The 11,763-nt window shown below is 39.7% G+C and overlaps 1 protein-coding gene across 4 annotated transcripts in view; it reads right to left on the reverse strand.

The window, feature by feature from the left end:
* Positions 1 to 9,378, reverse strand: part of si:dkey-14o18.2 (neuronal pentraxin-1) — a 55,147-nt gene extending 45,769 nt beyond the window's left edge. For all 4 annotated transcript variants that reach the window (XM_048202073.1, XM_048202076.1, XM_048202075.1 and 1 more), the window contains exon 1: positions 9,187 to 9,378. The gene's annotated coding sequence lies outside the window, so the exon portion shown is untranslated. The remainder of the gene's footprint in view (positions 1 to 9,186) is intronic.
* Positions 9,379 to 11,763: the final 2,385 nt, after the last annotated feature.

Below are 11,763 nucleotides of genomic sequence, written 5' to 3' on the forward strand. Positions count from 1 at the left end.
CGTTCTAATCACACCGGTGTGATCGTACCCTGCTGGGTCAGCCAAGACTGATCACACCGGTGTGATCGTACATGTCAAAGGGTTAATAAAGTCGACAACAGATACAAGGAGGTCAAGCAACAATTGGTGGCATTTAAGGAACTAGTTCCTAGCCATATGCAAGAGCTGGTGGCATCCACCAGCCATTCCAGGCCAGGGCCTAGCTCGAGGAGAGAGGAGCAGAAGGCCAGTGTGGTGGCCCGCGCCCACTCATAAAGAAAGGGGAGCCGGAAAGCACACTCAGACTCAGCAGCCAAAAAGGAGATCAGATCTCACACTGAAGTATTGTGTGCCCGACCTTCCTCAGGGCCCTCAACAGTCGTCTCTGCTTACCCCGCCACTAGCCATGATTCAAGGGGTGAAGGCATCCTACAGGTTACCTGCCCCAGATTCGCTAGATCTGCGAATCTTCTTGCCAGCTCTGTCAATCCCTGCCAGTTTGCTGATTCATGGCAAGAGCAGTCCAGTTCTATCCAAAAAAATTATCCCTCTGTCAGACTTTTTTGGCAGTGGCAGCTACGGCCAAATGTCTCTCAGTGGGTCCTGAATGTAAGAAAAGGCTACAGGATTCAGTTTGCCTCCTGTCTGACCCCAGTTCAATGGTGTAGTAACTGCTGTGGTACATCAGGAAACAGAAAAGATTTTTCTCAACCAAAAACTGCAGTCTCTCCTGGCCAAAGAGGCCATAGAAAATGTACCCTTTCCAGAGAGGAAGGCAGGTTTCTTTAGCCGGTACTTTATTGTGCCCAAAAAGGATGGGGGGCTGCATCCATTTTAGATGTAAGGGGACTGAACTGTAAACTTCAGATATACATGTTCAAGATGCCTACCCTCAAACTCATAGTGTCACAAATCCAATCGAGGTTTGGATTGTGACAATAAATAAAAATTATGCTTACTTTCATATAGAGATTCTGCTAGAACAAGTGCATGGATGCTGCTCTGGCTCCTCTGTGACTCCAGGGCATTTGTGTAGTAAATTATATAGACAATTGGCTGATACAAAGCTCAGTCAGAGGAGTTAGCGGCATGACAATAAGACATTGTGCTTGCTCTTATGAAGCATCTGGGATTAAGGTTAAACCTCAAGAAGAATGTGCTTTCTCCTGTTCAGAGAACCACTTTTCTGGGAGTGGTGTCGGTCTCAACCACGATGCAGGCACATCTGTCTCCTGCACATGTAGAGTCGATCCTAACTGCTGTGAGAGACATAAGGCTAGGTCAGGAGCTTTCAGTCTTCAAAAGATTATTAGGTCTCATGACGGAAGTGGCCAGTGTCATTCCATTAGGCCTATTGCACACAAGACAGTATCTGTTAATAGTGTCCTGCTTAAAAGCAGAGGCTTTCATCCTGTGAATGATCATTTTAGGGTTGTAAGGGTTACACAAAATGGTCTACATGCCCTTCACCTCTGGAAGAAGCCCTGGCTTTTCAACAGATGCCTGGCACTCAGAGCATGCTGCTGTTGCAAGAATCTCATGATGAACGCGTCCCTTATGGGCTGGGGTCCGTTTCTCAATGGTCGCCCAGCCAGTTGCCTTTGGGGGGACCCACATCTTTCCTGGCACATGAGAGGGCAGTGTTTCTAGTGTTGAAGCATTTCCTCTCACTGCTGAGGTATCACTACATGTTGATTCAGTAGGGTTGGCCATTGCTACGCTAAAAGTCTATGTGGCCGCTATTTCTGCTAGCCATTTACCTTTGGATGGAGCTTCTGTTGGGAGGCACCCTCTGGTGTCTCAGTTCTTGCACAGTGCCAGATGGCCGGTCACGAGTTCCTTCCAGGAAAGTCTTCACCTTTTATGTCTGGTTCGTGCTTTGAGGATTTATGTCCACAGCTCAGGCCAGTGGCGTAGATCCTCTCAACTTTTGGTCTGTTTTGGTGGTCGCAATAGAAGTAGAGGAAGCCATAGGAAGTGGAGCTCACGGCACATGGAGAGGAGATGGGGATGGCCGATCGATGGTCTGGGAGGCTGAGGCGGAGCCATAGCAACAAATGTCTGAGGTAGAGCCAGCATACCTGAGGACTGAGGCGGAGCCAGTGCGACTGAGGACCAAGGCGGAGCCAGAGGGAAGGCGGAGCCTGCTGGAGCCAAAGGGGTGCAGAGACAGAGTGCAGCATTTGGCTTGAAAGTCTGTGGTGGAAGCAGGGTGACGGCTGACCAAGGTGGAGCAGGAGGGACAAAGGAGCACGGCAGAACAGCACGGACGACGTTCTCTGGTGGAGCCGAGGGAGGGAAGAGCGATGGAATCAGCAGCTGGAGGCGGAGCTTTTGGATCTGCTTGCTTACTTGGACGAAGCTGGTGACCGGAAGACCTTAGGCATAACCACACAATGGCATGGTGTTAGGAGAGAAGTTGATGGGCTGAAGGGAACCAGTGGAGGCGGGGCTGATGGACCTACTGAATAATACAGTGGAGGTGGGAGAGGGAGGCTGGGCAGGATCAGTGACGATAACTCCATCTCAATACAAGACAATGAAACAGGCATTATGCTGGGCAGAACCAGTGGCAATGATGAAGGCTCAGAAGATACAGGGCAGGGCAGGATGGGAAGCATTACCTCCATTTCCCAGTCTATCAAGCACTCGTCAGTGTCCAGCTCCACCAATGTCTCCTCTGTTACGGATGTTGCCAGCTCACACACCTTTTCAGACTTACTTTGGGGCTCTGGCTCAGGGTCCATAGCGGGCATAAGCTCCCTGTCTGCAGTGGGCTCTGGCTTGTAATCCATGTGCGTCATGGAGGTTGGCTGGCTGGGCTCTGAGCTTAGCTGCGTAGTGGGATTTGGATCTGCAGTGGCTGTACCAGATGTTATCAGTTGAGGTAGGCCCACTGCAGACACCAGAGAACTGCTTCTCTCCATGTTTCCTGCTTCAGATCAGGTAGTGGAAATTTGCCCCAATCCAGAAAAGAGACTTTAAAGTGTTATTATCAAAGTCCATTTGTTTGGCGATCTGGCAAAAGCAAAGTGAAAATTCAAACAATTGAAGCCCATCACAGGCAAGGGCAATAAACTGAGACATAATCCTATTTAGTTTCTGGTATTCTGTAATGGTTTAAGTCTAAGGATGAAGAAGAATGTATAAATAATGACAGTCTTTATTAACCATAAGCCAACAACTTGAAACAGTGTGCCATGCACAAACAATACCGGACCATCAAATAGAGAAGGTGAGGAACTTCAATACATATTGGTGATGAACTAAATAATGAACAGCTGTGATGATCAAATGAATATCCATGGTAACTGATTATGGTGGGAAAAGGAGAACAAAGGAACAAAGGCAAACGGGTGATTAAACAGAATGATAGAAAACTAAGCATAACCAAAACTAAGCATAACTGTGACAGAAGAATGGATGAATATTCTATTATTATAGTACACCATATATATATATATACATGTAGTTTTTTAGTTTCATAATTTTTGACTTAAAATGTCTTAACGTACATATGCAATTTTATAATGATATTAATGCATAATCATAAATAAAGGGTGGTGCAGATCTTTGTATGCACTGATTATTATCCTAAACCTTTTTATGCATGTGCATCTACACATGGACTTCAGTATTTGTCAGATATGTGAAATGACATCCATGCTGAAGCCGAGATTCTATTGCCTATTTCCATCCATCCGTTTCGGATGTTTGGCATGCTCTCTTGATATGAATTATTGAGTGTGCCAATCATTGAGTGAACACAACCTTTTTTATGACTTGGATGAATGCAAATTTGAAGAATAAAATATCCACCACCTTGCCTTCATACATTGTTTCTTTTATTCACAGTCACATAGAAACACATGTCACTTTCTTTTTGACCTCCTTCCAGATTTCCATCTCCCTGTTCATCCCACTCATCTCATTTCCTCCCTCCTGCTTCCTCTAAATTTAGAGCGTGGCCAATCGCGCTCCAGAGGACGTAAGCAACACAAACATGGATTAGAAGTGCGGTTCCCGTCTCTTACCGAGCCAACTGAACCTATCGTAGAAATAGTGACCATCAGTATAGCTGATTTTTTTTACATCTAAACTATGACAGACACCAGTATGGTGTGGGTGTTCTACTTAAGTTTAGCTTTGGTTACATATCAGGTATCTTTACCTTCAGTGTGACCTAGATAAATCTGCAGGGCACATAGCAACTGAATCTTCTGATGAGTTACAGCTTGTTTATGTCCGCCTATCTTTAAACTCTGCCCTTGTTGGTTTGACCTCTGAAAACTCTGCACTTACAGTTGACATACACTTTCAGCCAGCTAATGATCACTAACGGTATTCCAATGCATGGGACACGACACCTGATCCTAAAGGCCCTATGAAAATGTTTGACGAGAGCTGTTTTCTTGGGATGACGTATTTCTTAAAATAGCCAGTAGCCTCAGTTTATGTCACAGTTGTGAATCATTATTTGCTACTTGCTAAAGCTAGTCAGAAGCAGGTAGTATAATAAGGAGAAAGGAGATTTTTAAAATAAGGAGAAAGGACATTTTTATTCAGAGAATATTTTATTAGATATAAATTTCTAACAAATTTATGACAGAATAATGCATCATCAATATTTTTGGCCTGGTTTTCTATAAACGAAAGACTTTAAGCTTTAAATCTGATTTAAAGTTCATTTAGTCAACTTTTACGAGTACACATATAGATGACCTCAAAAACTAAAACACAGGCTACTACCTATTACTTCTTCCAAGATTCTGAAGTGCGCATACAATGGACACTTTACTATACCATGAGGCCATGGGAGAGGAGTTGTGAATAGAGTTCTGCGGGGATGGCGTATTTATATTTTTGTTGTTTTTTTTAAAAGGCTTTTTTGGTTAAATATCTGAAATAAGGTCTGTGGTGAACACAAGCTCGAGATATTTTCATGCTTTATGCTATAACATAAAATGCATCAGTAATTCATTCATAGCCTACATAAAGCTTTTACCTCTGGCAATTGTATTTAGGCTTGTGAAGATTATCATGATGAACATAACATGTAAAAATCATAAACTTGTTAGTCACACATTTTCTGCAATAATCCAAAATCCAATGAAAAAAAATCCTCTTGGGTTTTTGTTGAGGGAACCAGGGTCATGCCAGCTTCCGGGTTGGCCTACCAAAATATGTCATCACGGCAGCACATCATATGTGTCTGCATACTACCATATAGTATGGGAAAAACAGTAAGTGAAAAAAAAAGTATTCACAGTACTCATAAAAGAGTAGGAAAAAAATTCCCGGATGACCTACTACTTCCGGCGGTATTCTGAAGTGTGCATACAGTGGATACTTTACTATCCCATAAGGCCACAGGCGAGGATTTGTGAATGACGGTGTAGTGGCGCAACTGAAGCTGGTAGTTCACGTGATAATGGCAGCCTGGTGAATGTAGTACATTCATTCTACACACATACTATCATACTCAAACTATAAAGAACATTATTTTTTAGCGGTCGTAAAGTGATTACTTGTTCAAAATAAGTACCTAGTCGAGAGTATGCGATTTCGGACACAGCCTCTGGCAGTTAAGCAATGCAACTGAGGCTGTAAGTCACATGACAAAGCCAACAAGAAGGATGTAATCCAGATTTCATTCATACTACACACATTAAGACCATACCTTTTTAATGGCCGCGAAGTTCAATAAATGTAGTACCTTCTCAGACAGTATACAATTTTGGAAACACCTCTGAGCTAAAAGCCATAAAAACAAACAAACAACAACAACAACAACTTGCATGTTATTGGCTCTACTTCGTCCTTTTGGCCAAACCTTTATACTGACGCCGGTTTGTGTGGATGCATTAAAATTGGTTTATTAACTTTTTCACACCAAAGCTGTTTTTCTGCGTAAAATACTAGTTTTATAATTATTTTTATAATTATTATTGTGTTAATTGTGTGATATGTTGTTAAAGTTTGATCCTGAACATGTTGTTTCACTGAAGATGTGTATTTTATTGCCGCTGTTTGTGGGTTAGACACAAGCGTTGTTGACGCTGATTCAAACTGTAACCCAGATTGATGACAGACGCACAGGTGACATTTTATTGCCTGGCACTTCTCTGAAAGGTATGTACAGGATGCCTGAATATCTGTGTAGGACTGGCACACATAAATGACTGTCCTCAGTCAGCATTTTTTTTTTATAAAAGTGAACGTGACACTCTAGTGTATTCTTTCTTTTAGTCATGTCCTTCCCTTGAGCAAGGTGCAGGCATTAATGCGTTACTTTCTTTCTAATTACTCTATTTGTGTTTGTGCATGTGTGAGAAATGCATGTGTCTCCTGAAGGCTTGTGAGGAGTGTTGACTACATAGACAGCATATTAAGGCCTATTAAAGTCCTCCTGTAGTGAATAATTTTATCCCTTAAAACTCATCTTTGATCACCAAAATGACATATTTAAATGTTTTTTTTCCTGTGAAAAACACCCTACACCCTTGCCTCATTTAATATACATGGATCAAAGAATACGCAAATTAGCCCCGCCTCCACTTGCTCATGCCAGCTCAGAGATCCACTTGGTCAACACTGCACAATGGTATCGCTCTTTACAACATCGGACACGTAGCGGTAATTAATATGATTAGCCTTTTGCTTGACTATGTAATCAATCAGCTAATATTGTGTTGCTAATGTTACCCAAACCATGTTCCCGTTCACCATGTCAGTCAAACAGCTGCCTTCTAACAATCAGTATCCTTACAGTATGCTTTAACAACTCAGAACGTCAGTGGAGAAAGGCATATATATATATAGTTCATTATAACATCGTAACATCATATACCCGCCTAGTTCGCGGTTAATGATATGCTAAAGCAGAGGTGTCCAAACTTTTTTAAAAGGGGGGCAGATTCGATGTCGTGGAGACATCTGGGGGCCCTCTAAGTGCCGTCTGAAATTTTCTTCTAAAATGAGCATTTTTATCAAGCTCGTATGTTTAGGTTCAGTAATTTCAGTAGTTTCTTGAAAACATAACAGATTTGACAAAAGCTTGAGCTGACAGTAGAGTAGTTTGAGATAGGACACAGATGCAAATTTAATACACAAACAATATCTATAAAACTTAACCTCATTTTTAAAGGGTGAAATTTAAATATTATTACTGAGTTAGAACTTTATTCTTATTTAAATTAAAAGTACTCTAATTAGATAACTGCAAGTAAAACCACACGTGGCACCTCACTACATGGTAAAAAGTAAAAATATTGTTTCTATATCAAGAATTTAGTCTATAAACATATTTAAAGGGATAGTTCACCCAAAAATGAAAATTTGATGTTTATCTGCTTACCCCCAGGGCATCCAAGATGTAGGTGACTTTTTTTCTTCAGTCGAATGCAAATTATGATTTTTAACTGCAACCGCTGCCGTCTGTCAGTCAAATAATAGGAGTGATTGGGAACTTGAACAATAAGAGTCGAAAAAACTTCCATAGACAAATCCTAATTAAACCCTGCGGCTCATGACGACGCATTGATGTCCTAAGACATGAAACGATCGGTTTGTACAAGAAACCGAACAGTATTTATATAATTTTTTACCTCTAATACACCACTATGTCCAACTCCGTTCAGCTTCCGGTTAGTGAGGTCTGATCGCGCTCTGACAACGGAAGTGATGTCTCGCGCTCATTGAAGTATATGGGCGAGACATCACTTCCGTCAGCAGAGCGGGTTTTTTGACCTCACTAACAGGATGCTGAACGAAGTTGGACATAGTGGTGTATTAGAGGTAAAAAATGATATAAATACTGTTCGTTTTCTCACACAAACCGATCGTTTCGTGTCTTAGGACACCAATGTGTCGTCACGAGCTGCAGGGTTTAATTTGGATTTGCCTAAGAAAGTTTTATTTACTGTTACAGTAGAAGTTCCCATCCACTGCTATTATTTGACTGACAGACGGCAGCGGTTGCAGTTAAAAATCATAATTTGCGTTCGACTGAAGAAACAAATTCACCTACATCTTGGATGTACTGGGGGTAAGCAGATAAACATCAAATTTTCATTTTTGGGTGAACTATCCCTTTAATATAAATACGAATGCACAAAACTTTAACTTTATGACAAAAAATAGTTTGTAATGTGGCCTTATTGGCATTTAATACAAGTCTACATTAAAAATGAAATAAAATAAGATATTAACCTACATTTCTGACAATATACCACAGTTACAGTTAGTGTTACCACAGTAAATCCATGATAAATGTTGGTGAATTGTTGGTTAAAAAATATTCTAACTGGATCAGCTTTGACTCAATGTTTCTCCTGATTTGCACGTTAGTGTTGTTGATTAAAGGGTTAGTTCACCCAAAAATGAAAATTCTGTCATTTATTACTTACCGTTCCACACCCGTAAGACCTTCGTTAATCTTCAGAACACAAATTAAGATATTTTAGTTGAAATCCAATGGCTCAGTGAGGCCTCCATAGGGAGCAATGACACTTCCTCTCTCAAGATCCATAAAGGTACTAAAAACATATTTAAATCGGTTCATGTGAGTACAGTGGTTCAATATTAATATTATAAAGCGACGAGAATATTTTTGGAGCGCCAAAAAAAAAAAACAAATAACGACTTATTTAGTGATGGCCGCTTTCAAAACACTGCTTCAGGAAGCATCGGAGCACAGATGAATCAGTGTGTCGAATCTGCTGTTCGGAGCGCCAAAGTCACGTGATTTCAGCTGTTGGCAGTTTGAAACGCGATCTGAATCATGATTCGATACACTGATTCATTTGTGCTCCGAATCTTCCTGAAGCAGTGTTTTGAAATCGGGCATCATTAAATAAGTTGTTATTTTGTTCTTTTTTTTTTTTTTTTTTTTGGTGCACCAAAAACATTCTCATCGTTTTATAATATTAATATTGAACCACTGTACTCACATGAACTGATTTAAATATGTTTTTAGTACCTTTATGGATCTTGAGAGAGAAAATGTCATTGCTCCCTATGAAGGCCTCACGGAGCCATCGGATTTCAACTAAAATATCTTAATTTGTGTTCCGAAGATTAACGAAGGTTTTACGGGTGTGGATAAATGACAGAATTTTCATTTTTGGGTGAACTAACCCTTTAAATCAGCGCTATTTCAACTGGCTTTAAACTGAATTCAATCACAGAGAGATTTGCAGAGTGTACCTGAGACCTCTACGCCGAACTTGAACACTTCTCGCTGGCTGTTTAGTGGTCGTGTGATCGAGACACTCCGCAAGTAAATACATTCGTGAGCTTGTGAGTCGCGCAGTGCGCACAAGTAGTACTGTTTCGTTCCGCTTTTGGTGCGTTAATGTTTCCCTTGCCTAAAATCTAGTACTGCCGCCTTTATGGCGTTATTTTACTGTCAATTGTCGAGAGCACATTATTGTGACGCGAGAGCATATCAATGTAATGCGCGAGCGCAAATCTGTCCGCTCGCGCGCGGATTTCCTCTGCTCTCGCGCAATCTGTCCGCTCGCGCGCGATTTCCTTTGCTCTCGCGCAAATCTGGACGCGCGCGCTCAAATATACAGTGCTCTCTTATGAACTGCCTCTCCTCTCGCTCAGATATTGCGTGTGCACGCTCAAACTGTTTCCTGCGTGCTCAAACGTGTCCTGCGCGCTCAAACTGCACATGTGCGCTCACGAATCTCTCCGTGCTCTTGCAGAAATTAATTTGCTTTTGGATTAAACGCTGTCAAAAGTTATAAACCAATCAGAAGAGACGACTGATCCATGAAAATACTACATGGAATCTTATTGGCTGAGAGTGAACTGCGCCTGGAATTCTTTCGACAAAGATATGTATTTTATTTATTCACAATTTAATAATATTTATCAAATGTAACCTAGTCTAACTGCATCACATTACAGGTCAAACCCCTATTTATCTAAACAAACAAACAAAAAATGTTTCTTAAAGTTATTGTGGTCATACGTTTTGTGTTGAAATTTTTTTTAAAAAAATAGGTAACATTTTACAATAAGGTTTTTATTTGTTAACATTAGTTAATGTATTATCTAACATGAACTAACAATGTGCAATACATTACTGTAATTATTAATCTTTGTTAACATTAAAAATACAGCTGTTTGTTGGTTGTTTACTTCACAGTGCATTTAATAATGTTAACAAATACAACATTTGATTTTAATAACTAATTAGCATTAACAAATATTAATAAATGCTGAAGAAGAGCAATTCATTATTAGTTAATGTTAACTAATGCAGTTAAATAATGTTAACGCAACCTTATTGTAAAGTATTACCAACAAACATCTTCTGATTTAAGACCGAACAAGATCAGGGTCAAATCGTCATTCCCTTAATACTTAATGTGGAGATCACATACCACCATAGTCAATTTCTTTTGAGGTCTGGTATAAAACATGACATACAAAAATACCTAAGCTCTTGTGTATGCACGATTAAGCAAAAGAACGCGATCTTATTCCTAAATGACAACGATTCGGTTATGTCTATTAAACCTTTTGAAATTACAATCATACCAGAATATTTAAACCTGCTTTTGCATTGCTGCTGAAAGCAGTGGTCATGTAAGCTATATGTTTTAAACAGCTTCACAAAGTGTTTTCAACAACATACTATTGCTACATCTGTGTTGCAAACATTAAATAATAATGCAAGTATTGCAATAACAATTTATAGTCTGAATATACACTGATTTCAGCAATTAAAATAAGTAGCTAAATGAATGTTGAAACTAATGTTGTTACACTGTTCTGCCAGTAGGTGGTGACCAGTGACTGTTAAAATGTATTTGATGTATCAGAATCATTAATTCCAGACCTCAAAAGAAATTGACTATAGTGGTATATGTGATCTCCACATTAAGTATTAAGGGAATGACGATTTGACCCTGATCTTGTTCGGTCTTAAATCAGAAGATATTTGTTGGTAATACTTTACAATAAGGTTGCGTTAACATTATTTAACTGCATTAGTTAACATTAACTAATAATGAATTGCTCTTCTTCAGCATTTATTAATATTTGTTAATGCTAATTAGTTATTAAAATCAAATGTTGTATTTGTTAACATTATTAAATGCACTGTGAAGTAAACAACCAACAAACAGCTGTATTTTTAATGTTAACAAAGATTAATAATTACAGTAATGTATTGCACATTGTTAGTTCATGTTAGATAATACATTAACTAATGTTAACAAATAAAAACCTTATTGTAAAATGTTACCTATTTTTTTAAAAAAAATTTCAACACAAAACGTATGACCACAATAACTTTAAGAAACATTTTTTGTTTGTTTGTTTAGATAAATAGGGGTTTGACCTGTAATGTGATGCAGTTAGACTAGGTTACATTTGATAAATATTATTAAATTGTGAATAAATAAAATACATATCTTTGTCGAAAGAATTCCAGGCGCAGTTCACTCTCAGCCAATAAGATTCCATGTAGTATTTTCATGGATCAGTCGTCTCTTCTGATTGGTTTATAACTTTTGACAGCGTTTAATCCAAAAGCAAATTAATTTCTGCAAGAGCACGGAGAGATTCGTGAGCGCACATGTGCAGTTTGAGCGCGCAGGACACGTTTGAGCACGCAGGAAACAGTTTGAGCGTGCACACGCAATATCTGAGCGAGAGGAGAGGCAGTTCATAAGAGAGCACTGTATATTTGAGCGCGCGCGTCCAGATTTGCGCGAGAGCAAAGGAAATCCGCGCGCGAGCGGACAGATTTGCGCGAGAGCAGAG

This window comes from Megalobrama amblycephala, linkage group LG9, assembly GCF_018812025.1.
Source record: "Megalobrama amblycephala isolate DHTTF-2021 linkage group LG9, ASM1881202v1, whole genome shotgun sequence".
In the NCBI taxonomy this organism is placed as follows: domain Eukaryota; kingdom Metazoa; phylum Chordata; class Actinopteri; order Cypriniformes; family Xenocyprididae; genus Megalobrama; species Megalobrama amblycephala.